At 46.1% G+C, this 15,934-nt stretch overlaps 2 long non-coding RNA genes across 2 annotated transcripts; both read left to right on the forward strand.

The window, feature by feature from the left end:
* Window positions 1-6,862: 6,862 nt before the first annotated feature.
* On the forward strand, window positions 6,863-7,610 carry LOC125506546. Its single transcript, XR_007282690.1, has 3 exons — window positions 6,863-7,095; window positions 7,226-7,295; window positions 7,398-7,610. It is a non-coding gene; the product is annotated as an uncharacterized LOC125506546 (long non-coding RNA).
* Window positions 7,611-8,877: 1,267 nt separating this feature from the next.
* On the forward strand, window positions 8,878-9,400 carry LOC125506548. Its single transcript, XR_007282691.1, has 2 exons — window positions 8,878-9,093; window positions 9,221-9,400. It is a non-coding gene; the product is annotated as an uncharacterized LOC125506548 (long non-coding RNA).
* The last annotated feature ends 6,534 nt before the right edge of the window (window positions 9,401-15,934 follow it).

Consider the following 15,934-nt stretch of genomic DNA (forward strand, 5'->3'; position numbering starts at 1 on the left):
AGGAGAAAGAGTAAAATTACATTACTCTTGGGCCAACCAAACAGTCGGCAGCCAGCACTGCTCTCAGGTCATCCGGGACGTTAGCCATCCATTGCGTGTCCCCTTTACTTCTAGCTCGGCCTGCGAGACAGTGCGCCAGCTTGTTTTGCTTTCGATTTGGGTATCTCACCTGAGCTCCTTGGAATTTCTTTAGCTCCTCTTTGATGTCATGAAGCACCGAAAAGCAAGCAGAGCGGTTACAAGAATCAGGCTGAAGTTCCTTCATCAGAAAAGAGCAGTCAGTTTCAGCAATAATAGGCCCTCTGTATAGCGCCGCCAAGGTCTGCAGACCACAGAGCAGAGCCCGAGCCTCAGCTTCCTCCACTGAAGAGCAGCGATCAATTCCTTTGGACATCGAGAATAAAATAAGTCCTCTGTGATCACGAGCAACAGCGCCCACATGAGACACTCCGCTGTCAGCTAAGAAGGAAGCATCGGTATTCAGTTTGACAGTATCGCCGTCAGGGGGAATCCACTGAATTGCAGCACCCGAAGCAAGATCCGAACCATTTTCCTGCTGCATTGCCGCAAAAGCTTCAACTTCAGTCCGAACTTTCCCAGCCAAAGCAACCTCAGTATGCCCCAAGGCCTGTTTGTCCTTTGGACCTGACGAAAGCACCATGTAGCAGATGTTCAGTTCGTCCTCATATTGCTCCAAAAAATGAACTGATCTGCTGATTAATTCCTTCCTTGTACTATGGATGCAGTCATCACGTAGGAACCAACACCTCCACAGCAGCAGTAAGGTTTTGATCCTCATTTCCATATTGCAAGTTCCTAGGAGATTCTGAAGCCAGTCCACCCCAGTGTATCTAAACTGCAACTCACTAGGAAGATCCCAGATTTTACGCATTTCACTCCTTAGAGCCTTGCTTTTTGTACAGGAAATCACTGCATGATATTCATCTTCATCTCCGTTGCCACAAATATTGCAGGTGCTGTCAACTTCCAGGGTATGTTTCCATTTGTTCATTTTGGTTGGCAGGGTGTCTGTCGCGATTCTCCACCCAAAAATCTTAATTTTTTCAGGAACCTTTGCTTTCCAAATAATATCCCAGATGCACCGGTCATTGGCTGCATTTGCGGAGCTCGAAGCTGGCCGATTTTCCTGGTTTTGAAGGGAAGCCGCCAGTCTGTACGCGCTCCAGACCGTGAAGTTGCCCGATTTCTCAAAGTGCCACGCCACCGTGTCCTCCACCTTCGAAATTGGAAGTTTAATATTGCAAATCGCTTCAGCATCAAAACGATAGAACAGTTGGTGGATCAACTCCGAATTCCAACCATTGCCGTCAGTATTCATCAACTGATTAACCCATCTTAATCTAGAGCGGCGAATAAATTGTGCAGGTTTTAGTCCTTCCTCACGCGGGATCCATTGATCACGTTGAATATTAACCTTTCTTCCATTACCGATCCTCCAAACAAGGCCCGCCTTAAGAAGCTCAAGCCCGTGCTCGATTCCCCGCCAGGCCGGAGAAGCATTTGATGCAAATACCGTGTCCAAAAGCTCGCCATTGGGGTAGTATTTGGATTTCAAAATTCTGGCACACAAGCTATTCGGTCTTTGAATCAATCTCCAGGCTTGTCGTGCGAGCAGAGCTTGGTTGAAGAGCTTCATATCTTTAAAACCAATACCACCACCTCTTTTTGGCTTGATCATGCATTCCGAGGACATCCAATGCACCTTCATGTGACCATTTTCATTGCCCCACCAAAAGTCTCGAATCAGTTTCTCGTATCTATCGCAGAAACCCTGGGTCATTTTGAAAACCCCCATACAGTAGGTGGGAAGGGCTTGGAGGATAGACTTAATTAGGACCTCTTTCGCTTCATGAGACATAAACCTCTCTGACCAATCCGAACATCTCTTAATAAATCTCTCCATTATTGGCTGGAACATGGAGTCTTTCATTCGTCCTTCTGGCGTGGGAAGTCCTAAGTACTTGCTTTCAAAGGTCGAGGCCGTGATATCGAGCACACTTTTGACGTCTTGCTGGACCTCCACTGGGCAAACCTCGCTGAAAAGAACAGAACACTTGCTATAACTGAGCAGCTGCCCCGAACCCTTTTGGAATTCAATGAGGACTTGTTTCACTCTTTCGGCCTCTTCTTTTGACGCTTTGAAAAAGAGTAAGCAGTCGTCGGTGAACAGAAGATTTGATATTCTAGGGCATCCCCGGGCAATCTTAATAGGAGTTATATTTCCCAGGCGGATCTGCTTATCCAACAGACAGGTGAGTCCTTCCGTGACGAAGAGAAACAGGTAAGGGCTCAAAGGGTCACCCTGACGAAGTCCCCTCGAAGGGGAAAAGGTTTCGAGCAGTTCACCATTGTATTTGACAGAATACCTCACAGATTCCACACAACACATAACCCAATCCACCCATTTGCGATCGAAACCAAGTTTCAACAGGGCCTCTTCCATGAATCCCCAGTCCACCCTATCATACGCTTTCGCCAAGTCCAACTTGAACGCACAGTGGGTATTAGCAGCCTGTTTGCTATACTGGATCTTATGGAAGCATTCGAAAGCAATGGTAGCGTTGTCCGTAATTAAATGCCCTGGGATGAAGGCACTTTGTGTCTCAGAAATGATTTCATCCAAGATGGGTCTCAGACGGTTTACCATGAATTTCGAGATTACCTTGTAGATTACATTGCATAGACTTATGGGGCGAAAATATTTCAAATGCTCTGGGTTGTTTTTCTTGGGTATAAGCATAATGACTGTGTCATTGGTTCCCTCCGGCATGATACCCTCCCTGAAAAATTTCAGAACCGAATTCACCACGTCCTTCTTTACCGTGCTCCAGTTCCTTTGAAAAAACCTAGCCGGGAAGCCATCAGGTCCGGGAGCTCTCAGAGGTCCAATTTGAAACAACGCATCACTAACCTCCTTCTCTGAGAACTCCTTGAGCAGCGATGAGTTCATATCATTGGTCACTCTTTCAGTAAGACAGTCCACAATAACTTTGGGGTCCAGACCTTCTTATTTTGAGTACAAAGAAGAAGTCTGTGGTCATATCCTGCAACTTCATTCGGTCCTCCACCCAGTTACCTTCTTTATCCTTTAACTTGTTTATGGTATTTTTCCTCCGCCTCCGTGATGCCTTACGCTAGAAATATTTCGTATTTCTGTCTCCCTCTCGCAACCAGAGAGCTCTTGACCGCTGCCTCCACATCATTTCCTCGCGATGAAGCATCTCGTCGAGCTTTTTTGACACTGTTTTAATTTCCTTATCCCTAGCATCTGAGGTTTGCTGTGACCACAAGTATTCCAACTGTTTCCTGAGCGCTGAAGTTTGTTTAATGATCGATCCAAAATTCTTCTTTGCCCAAGCATTCAGCGAGCTTTGCAAACCTGACAGTTTCTCTGTTATTTCCGATAAGTTCTCAGCAGTCCTCTTCTCTTTCCATGAATTCACAATTGCATCAGTGAGCGAATCCATCCTTTCCCACATATATTCGTATCGGAAACCTTTGTTTAGGGGTCGCCATTCATTCCTCTGTCCAAACCTAAGTAACAAAGGGAGGTGATCAGATCTGGAAGGGCATATATGCTCGATCGATGCATTCGGGAATATTGAACTCCATTGCAGGTCTGCCACACCCCTGTCTATTCTTGCCTTTACATTGTTCCCTCCATCCTGCTTGTTGTCGTATGTCCATTTAGGCCTTTTGAAACCGAGGTCCAGCAACCTACAATCAGCTAGAACTTCTCTAAAATTCTCCATGTTTCTTTCATTCCTATGTGTTTTGGAGAAGTGTTCATGTTGCCAAGCAGTTTCATTAAAATCTCCTATCATAAGCCAAGGTTCATTGGATGCTGGTTTGATTCTACGCAGGAGATCCCACATGTGGTGCCTCTCATTGGCATTTGGTTCACCATAAACAAAAGTACCCCGCCATTGACGACCATGGGGATTGAGACGAATTAACACATCAATGTAACGGGGGCCAACAGCGAGCTTTTTTATTTCAACTTGCTCATCATAGAAGAGAGCGATTCATGCACCCTTCCCTTTTCCAACATGGGAAATACAGTGCTTGAGACCTAGTCTCCTACGAAGTTTATTTACATACTCCTCGCTTTTCCTAGTTTCAGAGATGAAGACGATCGAAGGACGGTACGTGCGCACTAGGCACACGAGCTCCTGAACTGTCCGGGGCTGCCCCAGGCCCCGACAGTTCCAGCTAATGATCGTCATGGCTCCTGGCGGGTGCTGTCTGTCGCACCCACCAGTAGACCGGGAGCCCCAGGCCCAGTAGCTTCCTGACCTCCATCCGTGTCGTTGTTGCTCATTCCATCCGCTTGCCCAGTCTCTTTCTTCTTCTTGTTCTGATTAGAAACAGCCCCATCCTCCTCTGCACCAGCATACTCTGACCCTTCCTGTGTACGAGCCTCTCTTTTACCCAGCACCGAGCCAACGATCACAGAACCTTTTCCGTTGCCCTTGGATGCCTCCTTTTTCCTTTTGTTACCCCCATTTTTCTCTATATCAAAACCTGGCTTTGAGCCCATGTCCACCACCTGAATTTCTTCTGCTTTGTTGGCTACCTGCACTTGTACTGCATATGTCTTCACCATCTCATTCCCTCTTTCCTGCGTACCACGGTTTTCCCCTTCCAGACCACCAACCTCCACAGAGTGGGACGCATCCGCCTTACCAACCACCGGCCTCGCAGCAATCTCTACTCCTAATGTCTCAGTTGGTAGGTCGCGTTCCGGGTTTTATTTTCGTCCCACCTTACCCGGTCTTTTTTGGTACTTCTTTGGTACTTACTCCCACCTCCCGCTGACCCGCCACGAACCGACAAAACCATGTACCGAGTCCTGCACCAGCCCCCGCGCTCTTCAGGTCGTAACCACCGATCGCGCCCAAGACAAGCGAGGAAAAAAATCTACAAAAATTAACCAGCGATAAAAAACCTACGAAAAATAACCAGCGAAAAAAACCCCGCACGTACGAGCGACGTCACATGCCCTCGAGCGAGAACGACTCGCACGCTAGACTCCCTGCCCTCGTTCGTCGCCGCCTTCATCCCTTCGCCGCCGCCGCCCTTCATCCCTTCGCCGCCGCCCTCGGTCTTACATCAAAGGCGCCCTACTCGCACAACTAACCCGCCGCCCTTCTGGAGCCGAAAGCCGATCCATAGATCCCCATCTGGACGCGCACGTCCGCCTTCTTGGATCCATCGCTGCCATCGTGGATCCGCCGCCGCCGTCGCCGCGGAACCCCTCGGTCGCCTCCGCCTTCGTGGATCCATTGCTGTCGTCACAGATCCACCTCTTCCTCCTCTGTTGCTGCCCCTCCGCCCCACCTACCTGCATCGACCTCATCCAGCACGCCTACCTGGTCGGGGCCCCTGACTCGTCGTCCGCCACCTGGTCGTGTGCGTCTTGTCTCTTGGGATGCCGCTCCGACCCGATCCGGCGAGGAGGCAGCCTCCGTCTGCGGCAACGAGGGCGGTGGCCGGCTGCGCGAGAGGTTGGTGCCTTTGCTTCTTTTTCGCGCTGCAGGTCGTCTTCACGGATCTCTACAGCATGCTGGATCCCGGGAAGCCGGCCTTCACCCCCAAGAAGGGCAAGCCCAGCGTCGTCATGTTCGTCGGATTGCAGGGTGAGTCTCACTGACTAACCTCGGTTACTTGCTCTGTTTTTTGTTCTATGCATATATATGTACCACTCTGTGTGTAGTACTTCTAGACCATCTACAATAAACTTGATGTTTAAGCACATGTGATGCGCTCATAGGTGTCATGGGAACTGTATGTTTCATGTTTATCCAAATTGTCGTGATAGCCAAGCAAAATTGAATGGTCCAAACCTTGTTGAATTGATGTAAATTTAGGTTATCATTGCGTGTAGAATTGCGGTTAGGGTCATCAGTTGCCTTTCACCAATAGAAGCTGAACTTGTTTAGTTTATTGATGTAATCTTATCCTCTATCTATGTGCTTTACTTCGTTAATTGTGATGGCAAGCAACTATAGCAGTCGGTATTATACACACGGGAGCTCTCAATTCTGTATTGGGATGCATGGCAAGGTAGATACATTGTTTTGTTGATCTGATTGTGGCTCCATGACCGCATCGTGATGCCCACCGCCGAAGGCACTGCGTCGCGACCAAAGGGGCACTCGGCCACGGCCGGGGACTCACTGCAGTTGAAGCACGCCATCTCGCCACCATGTATGTTGTGTGTTCTTGTGCTGCAGGTCCTTGGGGTTGGGTGTTCTTGTCACCACCATGTTCATGCAGGCACGAATTGGACTGAGAAATGCTAACAGAGGAGGAGAAGACCATGCAAGTACGTATGTGCCAAAATTGATAGATTTAACTCTAGGTATTGCATTATTTTGCTGCAATGTAGTAGTACTCTTTAAAGAATTTGTAGGAGATAGCAAAAGGACTAGATGAAGGATCCATTGATTTAAAAACACGTGGAAAGAATTCAGTTTTGTAAATATTGTATATCCCCTTCCCCTGAAAAGTTTGACGTTGTTACTTGGGAAAAAGGAAAATGCCCACAGATCAAATCCTTTGATACATTGATTACTTTTTAGTTATGCAAAGTTTAAACTTCAGTCATGCTTTATTGGTTGTTTTCCCCAATAAATATCTACCAACTTCAGGTCCTTGGGGTTGGGTGCGGCAACTCGCGGCTCGAAGACAATCTTTTGTGGTGGGGCGTCGCCGCCGCTGGCGGCACCTGCATAGACCGTCTCGCTGGGAATGAAGAGATGCTCCCCTGATTTTTTTTTGAAATGATGCTCCCCTGATTTGGAGCTGTAGAAAGGAGGTGGTTGCACACACAAAGTGGGGACACAACTCCCAGTCATAATATTCTTTATCTTGGCTCGTTGTTTGGGGATGGACGCATCAATCTGATCGCGCTCTCCTCCATGCCAAATGGATCCTTCGTTCGGAGGTGCGCGGTGCCGACGATGACAACCTTTCTATCGACGCAAGGGCAGCAGGAGCTCATGACGCTGTTGATGCCACCACCATGCACGGGGTTGATGCAAGGCGGGACAAGTATGTATACCAGGCAAAGTACTCAATCTGTTTGGCATTTAGCTTTTTGATTCTGTTTTTAGTGAGCTTTTTTGATTCAGATAATTTGTTTACCTGATGCCTTCACTCCAGGTAATCTGTTTGTCTGACATTTTGCTTTTTGATTCAGTGCGATCACTAATGGGGAGAACACAAAACTTCAATTGAGGGCACTGTGATTCTCTAGCTACATGTATCATGTAAGTGACGTCTTTTCATGAATCTTCTATTCATTATATAACCTCTCAAGCCCTTAGAAAAGTATCTCTGTTAACTCGATTTCTTTCTGTTGATTCTTATAGAGCTTCTGCAGGAGGGCGTCACCTGCGGCATCACTTGCATCGACCTCTCACTGACCACCATCCCGAGGATGCACGACAGACTGGCGGAGCAGGGCACCAGTGATTGTTTCACCAATTTGCTCGACTCATAGTTCCCTTCCTCTCTCCACACAACGTTGCCCATTGTTGCTAAGTTGTTAATTCATCAGGCCCATTATTGCGGCTACATAGTCTGTTCATTTGCCTGCCTTCTTAGGAGAAACCAATTTACTGAAGGTAACTATTCTTTATTTACATTTTATTTGTTTCTTCCTCCTACTTGTACGATTTGCGTCGGAAATATTCTGACTACTTGCATGAATTTTAGACCCTACTTGCACAGTTGCTTGCATTTTGTGTTGAGAAACATCTGCTACTTAAATGTACATAATACTTGCAAGTTCTATTTGTTGACTGTGCCATGATAACTTTAGGCCTTTAGTTGTACAAAACTGCCAAAGTAGGTGACAACCACCTGCAGCTCAATCCTTGTTTAACTCGACAGACAAGCTAAAGTAAATGCGGAGCCAAGATAAATTGTTGTAAGCCTTTTACTGACTAGGAACGAGGGGTTGTAGGAAGGAACACTGCACTATGAGTATGCCCTTTGTTAGCTCTTTGCCCTTTTCTGTAACACTAGCCTATAGAAGGATGAATGGTGTCAAGCTCCGGGCAACAAGTAGGATTATCTCAGTAGTAAGCAGTCAGCACCACTATCTGAGATTGCACATTTACGACCATGGTGGCACACAGAAAAGGAAGGTTGGTCTGAAACAAATTGCCAAATGCTAGGATCAACATTTCTTTTCTAGAGCATCTCCTTTTCGGGAAAGTTGTTGTCGAGAACTCAGTTATGTGTTCCTTTATTTTCAAGTAACTCTATATAGACCTTGATAGCTTGAATATAATGTTTAAGTATGGTGTATTTTTAAGGTACAATCCATTCATAATTATTGGTAGTAACATGTGTGTATGTGTATCTTTAAATGTACTGTCGCTAGATCAAAATTTGGACATACATAGATAGCTCCAGATGTAGCCTAAATGTTTTTTTACTCCCCATATAATCACCATTGTGAATCCTTGTGTCGTTGTGCCTAGATATATCTAAATGCATCTGCTGCTATATCTCTCAATACTCAATAGCATGGTTTCATGGCGAATCAGTGCCACTGTTATGTGTGTTGATGTTTGAACCGAACCAATGATTTGTTAGAACTTATATTGTTTCTTGTATAGGATGTCGGTTTTCCAAATCATAAGAATATTTGCTTTGCTTTGCTTTTTATATTTGCAGGTTGGCAATTCCGAAGTTATTGCCTTTCTACTTCAAACTGAAATAATTCCTCTTTGTCTTTAATATGGAGATGGGCACTGTACTTTAAAAAACAGTATGAACTCAACCCCTTATGTAAATCAAATATTTCATTTGCGGGGACGATGTGGGGCTCACGTCGAGCACTTCACATGCAATGGGTGTGGCCTTCTCCGTCTGCCAAACATGCTACAAGTACGAGCACCACGAGGGAACTGCCTGGAGTGCAAGACCCACCACAAGCTCCTCAAGGGTCAGTCAGCCTCCACCCACGGCCGAAGGCACTTGCATATGTGAAGAATATCCATGTCCGATTACATCGTCAGAAAGCAAAAACCATGAGAGCCCACACTAATCATCAAGGTAAAAATTGTCCTGTAGTCTTTTCTAATATTTCATTTGTATGTTGGTTTGGTAAACTTAGCATGCTGCGAGCTATTTTTAAGAAAGTTCGGTCATACCTGATGCTGCTATGAAAAATACATGTTAGGACTATTTACATGCCTATAATTAGGCCCACCAGTTTGGATGGCAAACAATTGCAGCTGCGAAGAATAGGATATCTTCTCGATCTCAGGGATCAGCCCATCTGATCTTTTGTTTGATTGGGGTTGCGGTTTTGTTGGGCATATAAATTTGTGCTGGGTATATGATCATATTTTTGCTGGCACTGATGTATGGCCTTCCTTATGGTTATTTTTTATAAAAATAAGTTGTGTCAGTTTTGCCGTCGATGATAGTAATAGTATCAAGTTCATATGGTAAAATAACTGATATGAAATACTACCCTCGGTTTAGATCTATTTCATGAAGGTCTCATATTAACACCTATGAGTGGGAGTTTCATAATATAGAGTTCCTTATAAGATTGTATACTATTTTTTGATCTGAAAATATCTATTGCCGATAAGAACGTATTTCACATAATAAATTGTTGGTTCATGCTGGAGCTTGAAATGTATTCCTTTTTTTCTGTAGGGATTTTTGAAACGAGCAGAAGATTAGTAACTTCTACAACATCAAAGATCTGACCTTTTAGAGTATGCACCATATTGATTTACTTATTAATTTATTCACACTATATCAGATTTGTCTTGAACGTGATATTTTATTGACTGTACTAGACACGGGAAGTTAACTGTTTTAATTATATAGGATTAGTCTGCACCAATTGCTGCATAAGTTCTCCTTGATACCAATTTACATACTTGCGCTACTAGGCCTTTGGTCAGTTTGCAACTGGTATTTTAGACATGTACGAGTATTCTCATGGTATTTCTATATGTTTTAGTTAGTACCAGATGGAATTTGGGAATTAGTCTTACAAAGAGAAGAGAAAAGGAAACATTATTCACGAGTTTGCAGGAATATGGAAACTCAAGGTAGTCTGTTAGCATGAGTAAAAAATAACTTTCATTTTATTTCTTGGTTCGACCAAATTATATTTTATCCGAACGTACGGATGATCGACACAATGGACATACGTAGTTTCTGGTTAGCACTACTCGGATAACAATTATGCCTACTATTACCATTTTTGTGCATTGTTTGGTCTTATGCATTTTAGTTAAATACATCCTTTGTGACGAATAATGATTTTTGAGCATACTATCTTCTTTTCATGTGGGGGAGATTGCTGATAGAAAAGAAAATTGTGTTTCTGATATGTTATGCCTATTTCTAAGTGCTTCCACTTTCCAACTACTAGGTATGCAACCTTAGATGAACAACTACCTCTTTATTTTCTTGAGGATGATTTGATTGTGCAATTAAGACTACATAATTTCACTTTTCATTTATATTTATTGGTGAGGACGAGCTGGCGGCGGCATGGCGCGCTGGTGCGCATGACCGCGGGTTCGGCCAGGGTGCGAACCGATCTGGCATGTGCGCTGGCGAAGTAAGGCGTAGAGGTGCTCCGGCCGACTGTGTGTGTTGGTCCGTGGCGGAGGTGCGAGGTGGGCGTGGATCTGGCGCCTATCATGCGCGAGGGTGGACATATGGGCGTTGTGTGTTTCTTCGCGGCGAGAGGTGTGACTGTGCTGCTCTGCAGATTGATGATGTTGTTCTCCTGGTTTCGTGGATCTGCAGCGGGGTAGCCGGTGGTTGCGGCGCCAGAGAATGCTGGGGCAGCGGCCTTGGGCTGATGTCTGCTATGGCAGGGGCTGCTGCACCGGCTTGGGATGGTGGATTTGGAGCGATGCACTCAGATCTGACCCTGACAACCCCGTTGTTTCTATGTCGCATGAGTTGCTGTAGCTGGTCGTCGCATGAGGGCTATGCCGGCTGACGGCAGGGGGGTGACCTACACAATGTGCTTGGCTCTGATGGCCTGGGTACCATTGCATGACCAGATTTGCAAGCAAGCTCATTGATAGGAAATCAGGGACTCGAGCGAAAGCTCCGTCACCTTCTTAGAGGCATAGTCGTAGACATCTTCCTATCCTTTCATGTGCTTGGGCTCTCCGGGTGAGAACCTAAACTTCAGTTTTCTGGAGTGGGTGGCGGCGCCGTTTACGTCGTAAACGTCTTCGGAGGCGTTGCCTTGGAGGGCCAGCCTTTGGATGTCGTGTGGGGCTCTTTCGTTTTCAAGGGCGGTGTATGTCGGGGCTGCGGCTCCGGGATCTTCTATTAAGTGTCGAGGCTGCGGCCTCGGGCAGTACTACGACCAAGAGGTAGGGCTGCTTGTCGGCATGGCTTGGGTGAGGACCTTGAAGTGCGGAAGCAGCAAGGTTGTCAGCTCCGTCAATGTGTCGCAGTCGGGACTGTTGGACGACATGTTGGGGTAGCGGCCCAGGATGTGGTGCAGCGTTCGTGGTCAATGTGCGGTTGGCCTGAGCAGCGTGAGCTGCGGGTAGCTGTATCGTTCGACGTTAGTGCTCGAGGGACAGTGTTGGGTGTAGCGGCACCGGAAGGTGGTGCGGCGTTCGTGGTCTGTGTGCGGCTGTCATGAGCAGCGTGGGCTACAGTTAGTTGTATCATGCGGCGTTGCTGCTTGAGGAAGAGCGGTAGCATGTCGGGGTTGTGGCGCGGGATCCGTTCGTTCGAGTTCCTTCTCTTTTGTTTTATCCTTTGTAATCTAATTTCTGCCTAACTACGGGCTAGAAAAGTTGTTGCATGATTAGGAGTAGAGATTTGTTTTCTGGAACTTGCTTTTAATCAGGATGGGTTATAGGCAATTACAGATTGATGACCTGCATTGCTGCTCATTACTGAAAAACAAGTAGATTACCTTGCAAGCATCCAGGAATTCAAAAGCATGGAGGAAATTACCTACAAGCAGTATACAGAGAGACTGATTCTATAATATTCTTTTTGTTGTAGACGGAAGAGAAAGAAATATGAAGTTTCTGAGGCAGGTAATGTTCCTTGCATCCTTAGCTTAGTTTGATCCAATTTTATAGTGACATTGGAGGCCATGGATTCGTAGTCCTAATGCATTGTACTAAAATAAATAAATCCTCAACCATGTTTTTCAGTATGTTGAATTATGTGAGGATAGTTTTCAGTTTATACGCATGTCTATGAACTTTGGTTTTAGTCTAGGTAGGTCACACTTTGGTTGGATATTTGACATGTCAGAAGACACTTGTTTGAAAAATAATACCAGCCAGTCACACCTGTTCGACATAAAGAATATGAAATATCTTCAATAGCTACTCCTTCAGGGAATCCTTTGCTTCTGGTATAGTCTCATATTCAACCTTTTGAACTGACATCAAACACATCCTCTGAACTACCAGACTGAATGGTGATTTTGTAGGTAAACTAATTTTAAGAAAAGTAGATTAGTTGCAACAAATATTTTAGTCTTTCATCCATATTCTCTTGTTTTCTGCAACTATTCCAAGATAGGTCCCATACTTTCCATTGCAATGCACATCAATTTCATTTGGAAACATACAATGGTCCAATTGTTTGTTTTCTTTACCAGTTTTGCATGGCCATTGTGTACAACCATGTTATCTGTTGCTTGATGAAACAAGAATATGATGTTTATGATTACAGACGAGTGAGTCATATCTCATGATGAGCCATTTCGCCTTCCTTTATGTAGTGTAAATTTAACCATTGACATATCACTCGGAGAAACATTTTTAGCTGGGGGAAGCAAGAGAAGAAGGGTGCTTGAATGGTAAAAAAAGAAGTCGTCAATGCAACCCGTTGCAACTCACAGGTGTTCTACTGATGCAGAGGTACCTTTCCTTGCTTGGGAGTTATATGTGGTTCTGTTTGCTAATTCTGTTTTAGGTTTAGACTGATCTTGCATGCTAAGATTTTTAGTGTATAACCAGTTTGTAGGTCCTACTATTTGATCACCGGATGCAACGGATTGGTGCCGGATGGCGTCTTTGGCGTTTCGTTGAGGTACGACCAAACTACACTGCAGTTCGGTCTAGCCAAAGTTATGCATGCTATTTACCTCTACTTTGCGTGTGAATGTCCCTGAAACATGGTTTTGTTTGACTCTAGGTTCAGGACAATAAACATGATAACTCAATCACTGTTATCAGAACAAGGTATGCACACTGATGGAGATGAACCCAGTGACGGCGAGCGCGGGGGGCACGAGCACCAGGCTGAACAGCACGACGAGAGGCATCACAGTGCGACACCGACGAGGCTATCTACCAGGACGAGGCCGGAGAGGCCCAGCAGCATGCTGCCAACACTATTGTATGAATATGATCAAGTGGTGTGTTGTGGGTGCAGTTTGCCTGTATCCTTTTTTTATTTGTCAGGTTTCTGTCTTCCTGGCTGGATTGTGTCACTTCCATTTAATCAAAAGAGTTTTAGTTGTTCCCCGAAGACACATCTCACTCACTGTAATTAGGAACTAACTGTTGTTTGCCTCAAACATATACATGATCTATTGACTCCTACCAAAATTTCAGAACTACCAATGCAGAAAAAAAAACATCTATCGACTCTTAGCAACATCGAACTTCTGGTTGATCATACTGTAGTCAAAAATGAGAACAAGAAAGTTTTTTGACAATCTGTTGTTTATCACAGCATGGGACACATGTATATAGAGTACATTTTGAAGCTAAATGAATGAATGATAATGAACTCTAGATTTCTTGAGTATAGATTAATTATCTAGATTTCTTGAGTAAAGATTAATGTGCGTAAACTTTGCACCTTTAGCTCTATAAATAAAACCAATGATGGTTAGCCTGATTTTTGGAGTTCTATTTGGAGCTTAGTAGGCTTGAACAAACTGAAGCTTATTAAGATGTTTTTTGGAATGTGCTTTGCTCTTGATGAGACAATTTTTTTGGTAGCAATGCACGCGCAGCCCTGAGCCTTGGATGTTAGGCCGCGGCATCCCCGGCGATGGCGCATTAGGACTTCACCAAAGGTGAAGATGATGTGGCATGCCATCTTGCCGCCAGTGAAGGAGAGGCACCTGTTAATGCAATGGAGTGTGGAGTGCGGGGAGGTTGCATGCCCTAGATATGCTGGTAGGGTTTAGAGGGTTGGCTGGCGACAGAGGCGGCGACTTTTGATAGGGGGCGACGGGATAGTGCGTGACAACACTTGCTGATCATGGATGTCGGTGGCAAGTGGTTGGGCACGTAGAGGTGGGCGGGTTGATAGAGTGGATGAAGAAAAAGGTGGGCGATGGGAGTAAGAAGAATAGTAGAACCAGCGGGTCATTGGTGGTGGAGGAGAGGCCAGGGGTTGACGGACTCAAGTGCGGTGTGCGAGCGGTCATGGGCACAAGAGATGGTGGTTGGGTTTAGAGGGATGGATGGTATTGACGGCGGCAGATGTGGCGACTCAAGCATGGGGCGGCGTTCGGTAACACTCACCGGCTATAGGGTGGCAGTGGCAATTGGTTAGGCACGAAGAGGTGGGCGGGTCAATAGGATGGACGAAGAAAAAAAGCAGAAGAGGGAGGAAGAAGAACCATTAGCAGAGATGGATCGTCGTTGGTAGAGATGGGCAGTGGATTAATCGATTTGAATGTAGGGTACGAGAGGTCTCGCGATTTGAATGTAGGATACGAGAGGTCTCAGGTGGCGGAGAGATGAGGAAGAATGCAGCTCTCATGATATCATTTTCATCGTCAACATATTAGTAACATTGTGATTATAAGAATGCTGATTATCTGCATTGTCGCCCGTAGCAACGCACGGGCACTCTACTAGTCATGACAGTTTTGGTGTTCGTGTCTTCCTGGGATGGATCAGTTTCCATTTTGTCACCCACCGTTAGACGGGCAACGACTTCACTCACTTGCTCAACCGCCTTCGACTCCACAGACTTGGCCGGGCAATGAATTGCAGAGTTGCTGGACGGCATGGGAGCACGCCAAGGAGAACTAGCCGCTTGACCAAGCTTGGGTTTTCCCATCTTGTCCGGCAGGAACCAGGCGCGTGGGTCATCAAAGTGGACGGCACGCACACTGATATCTTTGGAGTATCTCAGTTTCTTTTCATTCTCAGGAAGGTCACACCTAGCTTCCATATGCCCTATGAAGCCGCAGAACAAGCAGAAATTTGGTAATCTTTCATACCGCAGAGAGACAGGCACCTCTTCACCAGTGATCTCATCCTCCAGGGTGATATCCTTTAGCAGAGCAGAGTACAGGGGAATTTGCACCCTTGCACGAAGAAATTTTTCACAAATGTTTCCCCTCGAGTGCTGGTCAATCATCACCAGTTTCCCAACCTGTTCACCCAGAATACGGGCCAATTCCTTGGTCAGGAGGTAGAAAGGGATATCCCTGAACTGAACCCACATCGGCACGTGAGAGAACACTGTCGATGCAGGGTCCGCTCCGGCCTCCAAGCCAACGACCAAGAACGGGTCGCCATGGTACTGCCATGGGCCGCCCCTGATGACATGTTGCCGATCTCCATCTTCCGAGAATTCCAGGACAAATTTACATCCTTCCTTAGCAGCCAACTGAAATTCGCCCAGCGCCCCACGAACCTTCCAAACTCCCTTCATGTGGTCGATCAGTTGACGGGGATTCACTAGTGTGACGGATAGGAAGAGTCCGACAGCCAGGAACCGAGCTTGCACAGCTTTGCGAGCCCCCGAGATGTTGACCACCAGAGTTTTCTTTGCCGGCCCCACAACATCGAGGGCCGGTTCCTTCCCCGGCCGCCGGGAGATGTCGAGGACAGGCTGCGCAGCCGAGCTCCCTCCAGCAGGCATGGTCGCAGGCACCTCCTTAGCAGGCGAGGAC

This window comes from Triticum urartu, chromosome 5, assembly GCF_003073215.2.
Source record: "Triticum urartu cultivar G1812 chromosome 5, Tu2.1, whole genome shotgun sequence".
NCBI lineage: Eukaryota > Viridiplantae > Streptophyta > Magnoliopsida > Poales > Poaceae > Triticum > Triticum urartu.